Source organism: Lichenostomus cassidix, chromosome 1 (genome assembly GCF_008360975.1).
Source record: "Lichenostomus cassidix isolate B80296 chromosome 1, HeHo_3.0, whole genome shotgun sequence".
In the NCBI taxonomy this organism is placed as follows: domain Eukaryota; kingdom Metazoa; phylum Chordata; class Aves; order Passeriformes; family Meliphagidae; genus Lichenostomus; species Lichenostomus cassidix.
In genome coordinates, this window is record NC_139479.1 from 93965921 (window position 1) to 93979103 (window position 13183).

General features: G+C 42.1%; 1 long non-coding RNA gene across 2 annotated transcripts in view; it reads right to left on the reverse strand.

Moving 5' to 3' along the window:
* LOC146445311 (uncharacterized) overlaps positions 1–10466 on the reverse strand; it is a 273530-nt gene extending 263064 nt beyond the window's left edge. For both annotated transcript variants that reach the window (XR_014854489.1, XR_014854490.1), the window contains exons 1-2: positions 9622–10466; positions 8017–8116 (exon numbers count right to left, since the gene is read on the reverse strand). This is a non-coding gene — a long non-coding RNA (uncharacterized LOC146445311). The remainder of the gene's footprint in view (positions 1–8016; positions 8117–9621) is intronic.
* Positions 10467–13183: the final 2717 nt, after the last annotated feature.

The window sequence follows — 13183 nt, forward strand, 5'->3', positions numbered from 1 at the left end:
ACCAGCACAAATTCTAGCACTCTAATCAGAGTGCTGCTGCCCTGTTCTCTTCCAGGGTTGGAGCAAAGAGAGAGGAGGGAGGAATATGGGACTTTCCACTCATACTAGAACTAACTCTAGCTGTCAACAGTAGTTTCTTATTTGTGATAAGATGTCAGAGAGGGACAAAGTGAGTGCTGGCTCCCTTCCTGAATTCATCAGGCATTTTGCAACTCATCCAAATCTCATTTCATGGTTTAAATTTCCTTAACATGTTGACAGATAATTCCAGGCCTTAGGGCAGAACTGAAGGAAGACTGCAAAGCTGAAGTCTCAAAGACTGAGCCTTGCTCAAGGACATGGTTTCACCAGTGAGAAGCTTTCCTTATCTTCGTTACCTTACTGATTTCTAGAATGAAGCTGAATTCTTTTGTCTCAGATGAGCAAAGTGGGGGGAAATACTTTCGTTTCCTGTAGCATAGGTGAAAAAATATTGGTTCTTTCCACTCAGTGCTCAACAGTATGAGGAGATCCATCAGCTGATGCTCTACCTTTGAAGCAGCCACAAGCAAATTACTACAACAGGTTTTCTGACCCAGTCAAAGTTCAGAAGGTTTTGCAGAACAAGCTGGCTGCATCATAGATTTGCAGGAAAGGTAATCCCCATCTGTTTCAATCTTTCCAGAACAGCATTTGGCTCAAACATGGAGTAAATCAATTTAAGAATATGTTGTAAGACTACATTCTGACCCAAATGCACCTCCAAAAGGTGTATTCTTCAACAACGGTCACAGAGGAGTTCCACAGGCTTACACTGCCCACATTTGCAAAGAAGCACCACTGTCAGTAACTTCTCAGACACCAAATCACTTCAGGCCATTGAGTTATTGCAGTTATTTCACACCAATGGCAGAAAAGCATTTTCCTGAATCATCTAAAACAGATAGGAACACTGCTTTACTACAAAAAATGAGATCAGGTTAAGTTTGAGATATGCGTCATGAGGAGATACAGGGAGATGTAAAATTCAAGCAAAATCTGCTAGTGCCAAAAGTTCGCAGAAGATCAACAGTTCATAAAAATAGAATAATATCCAACGTCATACAGCAGCTTCCATATTTGGAACTTCTGAAAGCCCTGTACCAAGTCATCAGGCAAAATATGGTCATTTAGGGTGCATTAATGAGACACTGCATGCACAGTACAAGAGTAAATATCTTAAGACACTATCGAGAAGTCCAGAAGAAATCATATATTAAATAAACATCTTTTGTGTGAGAAAGGATGAAGTAGCAGTAAGAAGATGAGTTATTAAAAGACTTTTTTAAAATCCAGGCTTATAACCCATGAAATTCAAAGCTACTGTCAGAAAAAAGATACTTCCTATAAACAGAAGGATATATGATTTAATTAATTCTGAAAATAGAAAATATTTTAGAAAAAACAGACCTCTCAAGCTCCAGAGCTGCTATATGAATAGAAGTAACAAACATCTTTTCATATTAAAAGGAAAAAAAGACTATAAAAACAGCAACACATCCAGAAAAAAAAGACAAAATAAACCTTTTTTCATCCCAAGAAGATTATTTAGGGACAGAGTTAGTGCATACACACCAGAAAATAAAACTGAATGTAAATACAATTAAATTAATCTCACTCAATTTGATTTGATAATGAAGACCAAAACACAAACAAACACACAGGCCATTTGAATAATGCATGCTGTTCTTCTACTCCAGAGAGAATATTAATACATGTAAGATTAAAAATGTTATTTGTAGATGGCCGCTAAAAATAGAACAAGTTGTTTTCAAGAAGCCTAACTGGGAAAAGAAATTAAGATGTTTAGATTCTTAAGCAATGCTTCAATTTATTATCTTTCACCATCACTGGACTTGTGCTAAAACCATCCCAAAGATTCTGACAACTTGGCCCCCATGTGGACCATGCCACTGTAGATTCTCAGTGGTTTTTGGTTAGTGGTTATTGGCAAGGAAAGGAGGATTTTGGACACATGTGCCAATTTGTCATATCAGCCCTTGGACTTTTTGCTAAAACTGCCAATATGAAGACAAAGGAAAGCCTGGGGACATACCCACTACTGGACTTGTATACACACATTTTCTGTCTGGATCACTAAAGAGCCCAAACCCACTAAAAGCTCTGTTATCTCCTCACCGATCTTCACAGCCATCTGGGCAAGGACTGAATATTTTTGCTTAACACACCTCAAGTGGTTAATCCCATTTTACAGCTCTCTGCCACAGCACCACTCTCAGTCCAGGTTAATAATTTCAAATGTTAGCACCTACCAGTGAAAACTCAGCTCAGGGACAGTGCTGATGTGTTACCACAGCAACAGTTATTTATGAACTTGCACCCTCTTGCCTGCCAAGGGCCATTTTGAGAGCCTCTGCTCCCCTTCAGGCCACACACTATGGGGACACATACAGCTGCCTCAGAAGCCGATAAGCTAAGTTGACATTAGCAGAATTAAAAAACACACACTACTAACTTAAGAGAATTATTGTCTGAAAATGTGAGGGTGAGTCTTATTTCCACCAAGGACAACATCTCTGGACATAAACCAGAAGGGATGATAGCAGATGAGAATATTTGAAAGTAACCAAGAGCTAAAGAAGCCTAAGGAGCTTTAATGCCCAAGCACAGTACATTGCACACTCAGCCAGCTCACCTACATCAGATCTGCAATGCAGAATTGCATATGTTTCAGATATCAAGGCAGTACTACCAGCCACAGCATTCCCCTTGTAACCATCAAGGGCTTTGAGATGCACTAACTAGAAGTGTTTCCTTATGTGGTTTTTAATTTTACTGTTTCTTGAGCAATCCAACACAAGGAAAGACATGGAGAAAAGCAAATCCCCACTGAAAACTCAGGGCATGAGGCAAGACCACAGCCCTCCCTCCTCTTAAGGATTCTGCAAGCTGGCCAAGAATATCAGGATATAGGAAGTAGGGCTCCCTGGAGGGTGTTTTCTTATTTGGGGTAGATGGTGGGTTCCCTCTGCAGGCCAGAATAGACACATGATTTCCAGCTAGGAAAGGGCTGGTCACACTTAGGGATGACTCAGCTTCCTAAATCAGCTATTGATAAGGCTCTTCGTGGATAGTAGTCTGTAAATTGCTTTAGGATGCTCTAAAATTAAACATCATAGTATAAATTATTCTAATTACTGGGAGTGGATTTATGCCCTACAGGACAGAAACTAGCCCCCTGTCCTGTCAGAGGAGTAACTTTAAAAAAAAGCACAAAAAATCTTAGCAAAACCCAGCAATCCTGCAGTCTATAAACAGACAAGTCATACTACTTTACCTTCCTTTCATTTCTTGTGCCTCTACCCAGGATATTTGTATACCCCAGTGCTTGCTATTTTTAGTTACTGCTCAGGAACAAGTCTACCAAGTGGAATACATTATCCCACCATTAAAAGCTGTCACTTTATAAAAACAAATTTCCTAGGATTGTATAAATTATTCCCTTGACTGGCATGTCAAGACTTCTGCACTGATGATTTTCTGTGTCAGTCAGTTAGCTGTTTGATGTTAAGGTGAATCTTACCAGCATACTTGGCCCAGCCCTAGGGCTCAGGTTGAAGGCTGCTTAAAAGGCAGAAGCAGATGCAGACTGAGTTCTATAAGCAGCTTTCTGAGTCACAGTGTGCAGGAGCTACGTCTAGGCTTACAGTAACAGACCTGTAGAGCCCCACCTCTTAAATCCATCACTTAAATATGCATCATCGTCATCTCACAGGAAAGGAAGACCTTCATAAGCCTGTGATCCCATTTCCAGTAGTCACTGAACAGATCTACAGTGACCCATCAGAAGCTGCCAGCTAACACTAAGCTTGGCAAAAGACTAGAAAGGGATCTTGCAGGCTGATCCCTCACATCTTTTCTTGCCAGAACTTGCAATCATACAGTCATGCTTCACAGCCAACAATGGGTCTTCTAAATTTGCTTGACCTATTTTCAATACATTTATTTCTCCATATTCCACAAAGAAGAGAGAAAAATCAAGTGACAACAAGCTCCACAATTTCATTATGCACTATGGGAACCAGCGGGCTTAAAAAAACCCAACCAAAAAAAAAAACCCACACAAAGTTTTAGGGCATTTCCTCCAATTACATTTCAATAAATAGCAATAATCTTTCCCTGTTCATCTTTAGCATATAATTTATAGCATTCCCCCATATCCCACCCCAGTCCCTTCTCTTCCAGGGTGAAGAGTCAAACTAGTTATGCCCTTTTCTACATTTTTTTCTGGCTTTTCTACAAACTTTCTAAGACAGTTATTAGAACTGGCTACAGTGTTCAAGAGGTGGGTCACACCACTGACTTACACAGCCACAGGGCAGATGTTTGACTACTTTTCTCTACAATTCTTAACTTTAACTTCTGTGTGCTCACCAGACATTCTATGAAATATCCACAAAACCCCCAAGATCCTTCCTAAATCATAGCAAATTACACCCCATTTGTATCTATATCTATTCAGGCTAATATTTTTTCTACCCAGAGGTACTCTTAAATTTCACATATCAGTTTCCTCTTGTAATATCATCTGTAACAGAACCAGGTCAGCAATATAGACAGACACTTGTCCTCTAACAGCTTGATCAAGACCCAGTGCATTCATCACACCAGCTAACAGAAAGCAACCAGAAATTGATGTCATGTTTTAGCCTGGCTGGGCACTGGACAACCTGCTAAGCTCACATCTTATTCATTCCACCTCACTTATTTCTCCTGTATGGACAGTGTGATTTAGGAAATACTTTTGTCACAGCAGTGCACTGCAGAGAGTTTGGATCTCTTCATTCTCCCACTTCAGGTGCATGCAAGGAAAAAATCCAATTAAAAAATAAATACCAAAATAATTTATACACCTTCCAACCCCAAAGTGTTCAGTGAGGGGCATTGGCTATACTCATTCTACTCCACTGCACTCAAACACACCTAAACCCCTAGAGGGAAAAGTATGATAGATGCCACAGAAGCCTCAATTTAAATCAAGTACTACAGCTCCCCACCCCCTAGTAGTAGTAAGCTGAAAGCATACACACAGATGCTTAAAACAGGAGCCTATCACAGCTTTCAGATTCACTGAACATCCCTGCAAAACTGTTTCTTCTTGCATCCTCCCAGCTCTACCTCCAGGATCTTTCTGTCCCATGCGAGTCATTAAATAGCCATCTAACACCATCTGCTGGATTGGGAAGAAAAAAAATTGTATCAGCAGCTCACTGCCAGGCAGAAAGTGAAAAATTACCACCCCAAACATTAAGGTGCCTATGGCTCAGCTTTGAATTGGTCCTTCCCCCTCACCCACACAATTTTTGCTTGCTTTCTTCTTCCTAAAAGGCAAATCTGGGCTGCTGGCACTAACAGGCAATCACAGACAAAGTCCCCTGCTCTGGAAGAGCAAATTTTACAGGGGGCTGTGCCATGCAGTGATAATTTCAGATCACTGACCTGTGCACCAGCTTTACCCCTTCCTGATTAAAGAAAATACGAGAAAAAAAACCCAATAAAAACATACAGCTATCCTGTAAACAAAGCTTCTGCAAAGTCAGGATAGAATCCTGCAGGAGTGTAGAAATGAGCTGGCTTTCTGCTGAAAATCTGGGACCTCAGCATGAGTCAGAAGCTGGGGATGCGGAGCCTATGCAGCAGGAGGGAGCAGCCATTACACATTCAGACATTAGCTCAGACAGCAGCCCTTGGTTTCTAACATCCTGTACAAAGGCCAAAGTGCCAGTTCTCACCACCATGCAAACGTACTTTTCAAAGCCTGGCAGGGATATTTTTAAAATCCAATTAGGCAGCTGCCACTGCTCTCAGATACAAGATGATAGCTTTTAATTAGTTATTTATGGCAGGAGACTGCATCCCCTTTCTTGCTTCTTCAGGTCAAACTGATTTCACACATCACCTGGTTCCTTACAACATGGGATGCAATGGTTAAGCTTTTCATATTACCAAGGTGAGCACTGGCTGAAATTACATCAGGTAAAAAGCACACTGTGGAGGCTGAGTTTCCTACTTCCCACTCCTTTTCTTCCCCCTCTGTTTTCCTGCTTCCATACTGAAATTAGGGATGAATCACATGTTCAACAGTCAGACATCAGATTTTATGTAAGGTCCTGATTAAGTCAGTCAGACACTGGGTGAAAGGACAAGTTTTCTATTGACTCCTATTGTACATCTATTAAGTCATTGCAAGTACTACCAGGATTTCACCCTGCATAGCTAACAGTGCAGCTGCTCCCTTATTCAAGGTTTTCCTCTGCTCCAGCTTTTTTGGAAGCACCTGTCATTTAGCAAACCCTCACGGCAGTAAGCAGGCTGGTTTAGATAATACTGTAAAAGCTACAAGAAGTCCTAAATCATAGGTTCCCCTCAGCAGCAAGGGGAAATAAAGGTCATTCCTCATGCATCAGTGCTGCCCAAAATGGAAGCTTACCTTCTGTGAGAGAGGCACACATGATCATGGGGTGAATCTGAAGTATTCCCAGACAAAAAAGGGTAGTTTCTGTGGCACTACACAAGACACTAGTAAGAATGACTCTGAAACACTGCAGACAGCTCTGCTCACCAAGTTCAGGATGGATGAATTTCAACTGAGTCAGCACAGAAAAGAGCACTAGGATGAACACAGCAACAGAAAAACAAAACACTTCAGAGTGGGGTGAAATAAAAGGAAATCTTTCCTTGGTTGACCAGCAAAATTAATGCTGGGATTGCAGTTACAAAACACTTTTAATCTGATCTGACAGCAGCTGCCCACCAGAAAGGAGCCCCACCTGCCCCAGTCCCACAGTCCCCCTGGCATTAAGCAAGGGAGATCACAAGTCCACACAGCTCACTCTGCTGCTGTGGCATGGAGGAGTTGGACAGAGGGAGCAGCAGGAACGTGCAGCTGAGGGTAAAGCAAGCATCTTATCCTTCAGCAGAAGAAAGATCAAATGATACATCATGTAAAACTGTCTTCAGAAAGCAATTTGTGAAGTGCTGCCAAGCAGAGCATTTAAAAAAAAACCACAACCAAAATCCCCAAAACCACATTAAAAAAGTGAAAGAAGAAATCAATAATTTCAGCAAAAGGACAGCACCAGTCCAAGAACTAATATTTATAAATTAGCCATAAACACATTTAGAGCTGGAAATAAGCTTTCTAAATGTCAACCTTCTCCATGACCTACTGGGTCCTAAGCCTCAATTAATATTACAAGAAATTTTGATTAGTTTATAAAATGAATTATGTTTTCCTTCCAGTGGCAGGGGAATAGAGCATGCTCCTGGAGCTCCCTGACCTTTCTATGAAATTCCTAGCTTGATTGTCTATTTATATCAACCCTTCTAACAGAATAATTATTGAATGCATTTAAAGGCTCCAGAAATGAGATTTCTTGTTATAAGCAATGTAAAAAGCAAAACAAAATAAAGACAAACAAACAAAAAAACCCGCTCGAGGTGACTCAAACCAAAGATTTGAACAAATCTTGATGAAACATTTTATTGCAAGCTAACAGAGTCGATAAGAAGCAACATGTCCCTTTTGGACACTAGACTTTTCAGGGCAAAATTAATTCAATTGACCAGCATATGTTACAGAAAGTGATTTTTTTGCCTGGGTATTTACTTGGGTAGAGAGGAACTTCTATAAGAGGAGACAGCAAGGACCTGAGGACATTCAAACACATCAGACAGAGAACATGTCCAGTTTCTTGTCTGCCAGCTACTGTTAGGGGAAGGGTTGCAGATTATCCATAGGCACACATGGAGACACATGCACACAGCTTGTCCTAGGGCTAAAATTGATTGCTCTGGAGATTTTAGGCTTTCAAAGGAAAACGCTCAGCTGGTGAAACCCTTTCCACTGCACAGTGGAATTTCATAGTCACTGAAAGCCTGCCTCAGAACAATTTAGTCCCCCAATTCCCACCCCACAATCAGCTGAGCCCTTCTACAGTCACATCAAACAGAGTAGGACTTCATACTCACACCTACCTTGGTTAAACTGCCACATGTCTGCTCTGACAGTGCCTTACTCCTCTGGACAAGAGGCAGAATCTACACCTTCTGTATGTCATACTGCCCCCAGGAGCAACTAAAGAATAGAAGAGACCATTAGACATGCAGAGATACAGGAGCCAAAGAGCAAAGTCATAACTGCCTGCAATGGCATATATAAACAAATGGAAGGCAGTCTTTTTTCAAAAGTTTTTTTGTTTGTTGATTTGGATTTTTTGTTGAGTTTTTGTTTGTTTTTTAATGGTGGTTGGTTTGTTTGGGGTTTTTTTTTCTGGACCAAGGGTTAGCTCTATAGAAAACGACTTTATTAAATAATTTTGAAACTGTTTTCACTTACTTTGCTGGGAGAAAAAAAGGAAACTTCATGCAAAAGTACTTTTAGATATGTATATAAACTTCAGTCTTTCTTTCAAGTTTTCTTTCAAGTTGGCCCACCTATAGTTTCTAAAACAGTTTTAAAAAAAAATCTCTTAAAATTAATGGATTTTTGTCCTTCCTAATTAGAGTGCGTAGTTCCTTGAAAAAATAAACAACTCTTTAGAAGTACAATCCCACTTTATTCTTCCCAGCTCATAGAGTTCTGGCAGAACTAACATTTGTTAATATATTTCCTGCCCCAAAAGAATAATCTGGAAGACTCCAAATTCCAAATTGACAAAGCATGTAAGACAAATCTGTAAAGAAATTATGCCAAAGATGTCTGTTTAAGGAGCTCAGTATACTCAAAACAAGTTTCCATTGTTTCATTTTTTAAGCCATTACATTTTTAAGCCAATTCTGAATTCCAAAGTGGAAGCCAGTTTAAGATGGAATAGTACCATTCAGCCCCTCTTCTGAAGATTTTAAGCCACACTGACCTCTCCAAAACAATTAAATTATATCAATGAAAACAGACCTTTTCCCAAAAGAAAATTTTTATTTTGACAAAACCAGTGCTTCACAGTAACAGCAAAAACATATACTGGCCAGGAAAAATCATCACCTTTCTGCATACACACTGAATTTGCCACATTATCAATAAATGCAAATTTAAGACACTGAAGCTTTTTATCATTACATTTGTGGCTAAAAGTGCTGTTTTTCCCAAAAACATTGAGAAAACAAAGACAACAACTCAGGGAGAGACTCTTCATTTTCAGAAGGGTTCACAGCCTGAAAAGGCAGTTCAAACAAGTAGAGACAACACAGAAATGCTGAACAGGTTTATACCTCTTTGTCCTGTGCTCCCCTGGAGCCCTGGCTCTGAGAGCACCAACACTCCACAGGTGCTACTGTGTAAGTGAGGAACAACCTCTTTACCAAGCAAAGTGTAGATCTGAACTGTGAAACAGCACTTTCCTAGAATGACCCTCTCTTGGGCTTTTTAGCAGCATCTGAAACAGAAGCATTCAGACAACACCCCATGATCAGGGAAATTTTAAGTGTGTCACCCTTCTGCAGGTTCAAGTGTCATACCCATAACAGAGACAAAGCCACACACATTTGAAACTGGTCAGGAGACGATCAAGACTACCCTGCTGAACTCCTCCTTCACCAGCAGGGATTACATTAAAGTGAGACAGAAATTAAACAACTACAAACCTGCCAGGGGCAGCAGAAGCAGAGGATGGGGAGGCAAGGGCTGCCCCAGTGCAGGCAGGGCACAAACCCACCACGGCTGAGCACAGGAGGCATGGCAGGACTCCTGATGGAAAACACATCCTACCAACAGGCCAGGGTTGCAGCAGGTCCAGGAAAGTCAAACACTATCTCAAGAAAAGAATCAGAGCACATACTCCCTAAAATAGCCCAGAGAAGATGCAATGCCCTCAGGCTGAGCTTAGATAGGGCTCCAGGAGTGTGGGTGGAGGCTCCAGGTTGTCAGGACAATTAAGGCTTATTAGTGAACCCAGGGATCTGACAAAACCAAAGGTTACAGTATATTTTGTGGTTTAAATGATGTGATTTGTAAATATCTCGTCACCAGAAGTTATGGGTTTGTATTTTGTATTTTACCACATCTTCTCTGAAAAGCAATCTAATAGTAAAACCCAGTGAGTACAGACTACAGCAGCCAGCAAGCACACTGTTCTTGTGGAATTTCATTCTTTACTCCTTCACTGGGGGTGATGTCCCAGCTACAGCCACAGAGATCACAGTGACATGGGTACACGAACTCCAAACCCAACCATCCTCACAATGTTTGGTATTCCTGGTGATGACACCCTGTGCAATCCACAAAGCCCACAGTCTGTCCTGGTCCAGGTCTGCATCTGACCTCAGCTTGAGGTGTATCACAAAAGTAAAGGTGAAGTGAATTACATGGAAGCTTCCCTGATTTTTCCCAGAGCAACCTAAAATGACAGAAGACAGCTTTACCTCAATTTCACTGCAAATGTACAGCCTGGCAAACAGATTTCTAAAACACATTTCTAAAACACATTTCTAAAACACATTTCTAAAACACATTTCTAAAACATGCCACCACTGCAGTTTATTTGGACAGACTGCTTCCTTCTCAGAGTCAAGTTGTGTTTTAGGAGCAGCAATGATGTCTTGCTCAGAGCTCATCTCAGAGATTTTAGAGTACCAGGACCACAGTGCTACTGCTTCTGCCTCTGCTGGTGATACACATGTAAGCACTCAAGGATAAGTAATTTTTACATGTAAGACTACACCAAAAGGCCCCAGCAAGACAAGGCCTCATTTTGCCAGTGCTGTATGTATGTGCAGTATGAGGAACTCCTACCTCACAGATCTTCTACTACAGAGGTTGAGAGGAAGGCAAAATGCCCAGTTTTCAGATAAGAAACAGAGATTTTTTTGATGCAACATTGCCCCTGAGACAATGGAAAGATGCTCAGGCACCTGACCTATCAGGCTGTAAGTAATTTACACAAAATCCTACAGAGAGTCTATGAAAACTACATGGTTTCAGTCCAGATAATTCACATCGTCCCCTAGTTCCATTAATTCTTCATTTTCAAAGTGAGCATGTCCTTCAACTCATCATAAAAATCACTCCTAATTTATGTTTTGATAACTTCTCAAAGTGAGACACTTTCAAACCACATAGCAAGCATTAGCATCTCTGTGGTAAGGGCTGTTATTTATTTTTGCTGTAGGCCTACCAGACTATGACACACAACAACTACAACCATTAGGCAGAAACTGTGGTTTTGTACCAGTGTGTTAAACTTAGAAGGATTATTTTTAACCCGCAGACTTGTATAACCAGTATATATGGCTAAAATATAAAAATGGTTAAATACTAGCAGTTGTTACCGTGCTCATTCTAAGAGCAAACAGAAACACAGAACCCAGAGGAGCTGTGCAGAGGATCTGCCTGAGGATGAGAACCCAGAAAGAGCTTCACTGCAAAACTACACCTGAGTGCTGAACCAAGCACCCCATGTGGCACCTCAGTGAGGACAAACAGTAGCACTTAAGCTTAAACTGATGGGGCCAAGGGTGTCTGTGTTGATGGGCACTCAGGGCTGCCTCCCCAGGAAACAACTGCGCTGGTGCTGGAGAATTCATGAAGGTACTGTTTACCTGCTCTCTGGTTTTCTGCCTATCTGGAAGCACAGGGATATTCCATGAAAATTCCACAGTCAAGGGAGAGAACACCTGAAGCCCTTCTGTCAGCCTGAGTGAGGCGTGTGGGCTGGGGCAGCCCATGTCCCTAAAAGATAGAGTGAAGCACAGGAGAGGTGACATTTTGGGATGAAGCCTCGCGGGCTGCTGAGGGCACCCAGCACCGCCCAGAGCCGGGCAGGCATCAGCCTTCCTGAGGGGCTGCGGAGGGGAGCTCTCTGGGGAGCTGTGGGCCCTGAGGGGAAACCTGCTCCACGCTTCCTTTGGCACAGCCAGAGGAGCTTTCTTGCCTTCCCGGGAGCTGCTGTGCCACAGTGCCAGGAGATTAAAACCCGAGGGGAAAACCCGAGGCAAAAGGCACCGTCCTCAGGCCGGCGGGAGAGGGCGGGAAAGCTGAGGGAAGGATTTGAGGGCAGCATCCCTGCCACCCTGTCCTATCCCGGACACCGAGCCCTGTCTCAGCTGCACACCACGGGGCAGCACCTGCGGCATCGGAAGCAGCCAGGTTGTCTTAATTTTGAGGGGTTTTTACCCTATAGATCTTCTGCTTTTATTAACGAGTTCCCTCAATTTCTTTTTTAATACAGTTCAGTGAGGTGGTCGCACAAACCACCCCTCATCCTCTCATTTAGTAGCTGGATACAGTGCTAAAGCCCTGTAGAAATTGAGAACATAGGGTTCCTTCCTCCAAAACCATGGAGATTTGCATGGGTGTGTGATCCCAAGCCCTGGCCCTTGGGCTGTCCCAGGGAAAGGCCTGAGGGATGCCAGCCATGCACTCAGCATTGCTTCTGGCAGCACAAAAACCCACCGTGTCGGCTTCATGATCAAATTGAGCTAAAAATTACCAACTGTCATTAATACGAAGTAGTATGACTACCCTGGAGACCTCAAAAGAGCTATGCCAGTCTCTTAGTGTATTTCTTTTCTACGAAGCCACGCAGTGATTTTGCCAAAATACGTAAAAGCTGGGGAGGGGGCTGTTTGCTCTCCTCTCATGCTGCCATTCCAGTTACTGCTCACAACAACCAGTGAAATATTCATTCAGAAATTATCATTGTGTGTCTTTGAACGGCAGGCAGAAATCTGCTGAGAAAGGAGTGCACTATAGGTGCAAAATAAAATCCGCAGTAATGGTTTATTGGGAGGGGAGCTGTTTTATACATAGTTTAAGGGATTCTGCCTCCCACAGGAGAGCAGTGCAGCCAGCATTCCAGCCTGTCACTGAGCTGTAGGAAAGTCCATTGCCCTTGGAAAGGAGAGCTGTGAAGCTAAACCAGCAGTTTTTCTTGTGAACAAGTAGCAGAAGCCTTCTCTGGTGCTTCCACTGCTTGGAAGTAACCTGTCTAAGCCAGATATCAATTCTCAAATCCTTTACCAAAGTGGCAAAATCCTAGAACAAAATCACAGATCTCAAGTTGGAAGGAACCCATAAGGATCGAGTCCAATTCCCTGTTCCTTGTAGGATTCCTCAACACCAAACCCAAGATCACCATACTCCCAGTTGTCCTCAAGCCCAGGGCTTTGCACTACAAATACCAGCTTGTACTGAGATGGGGCCAAGAGT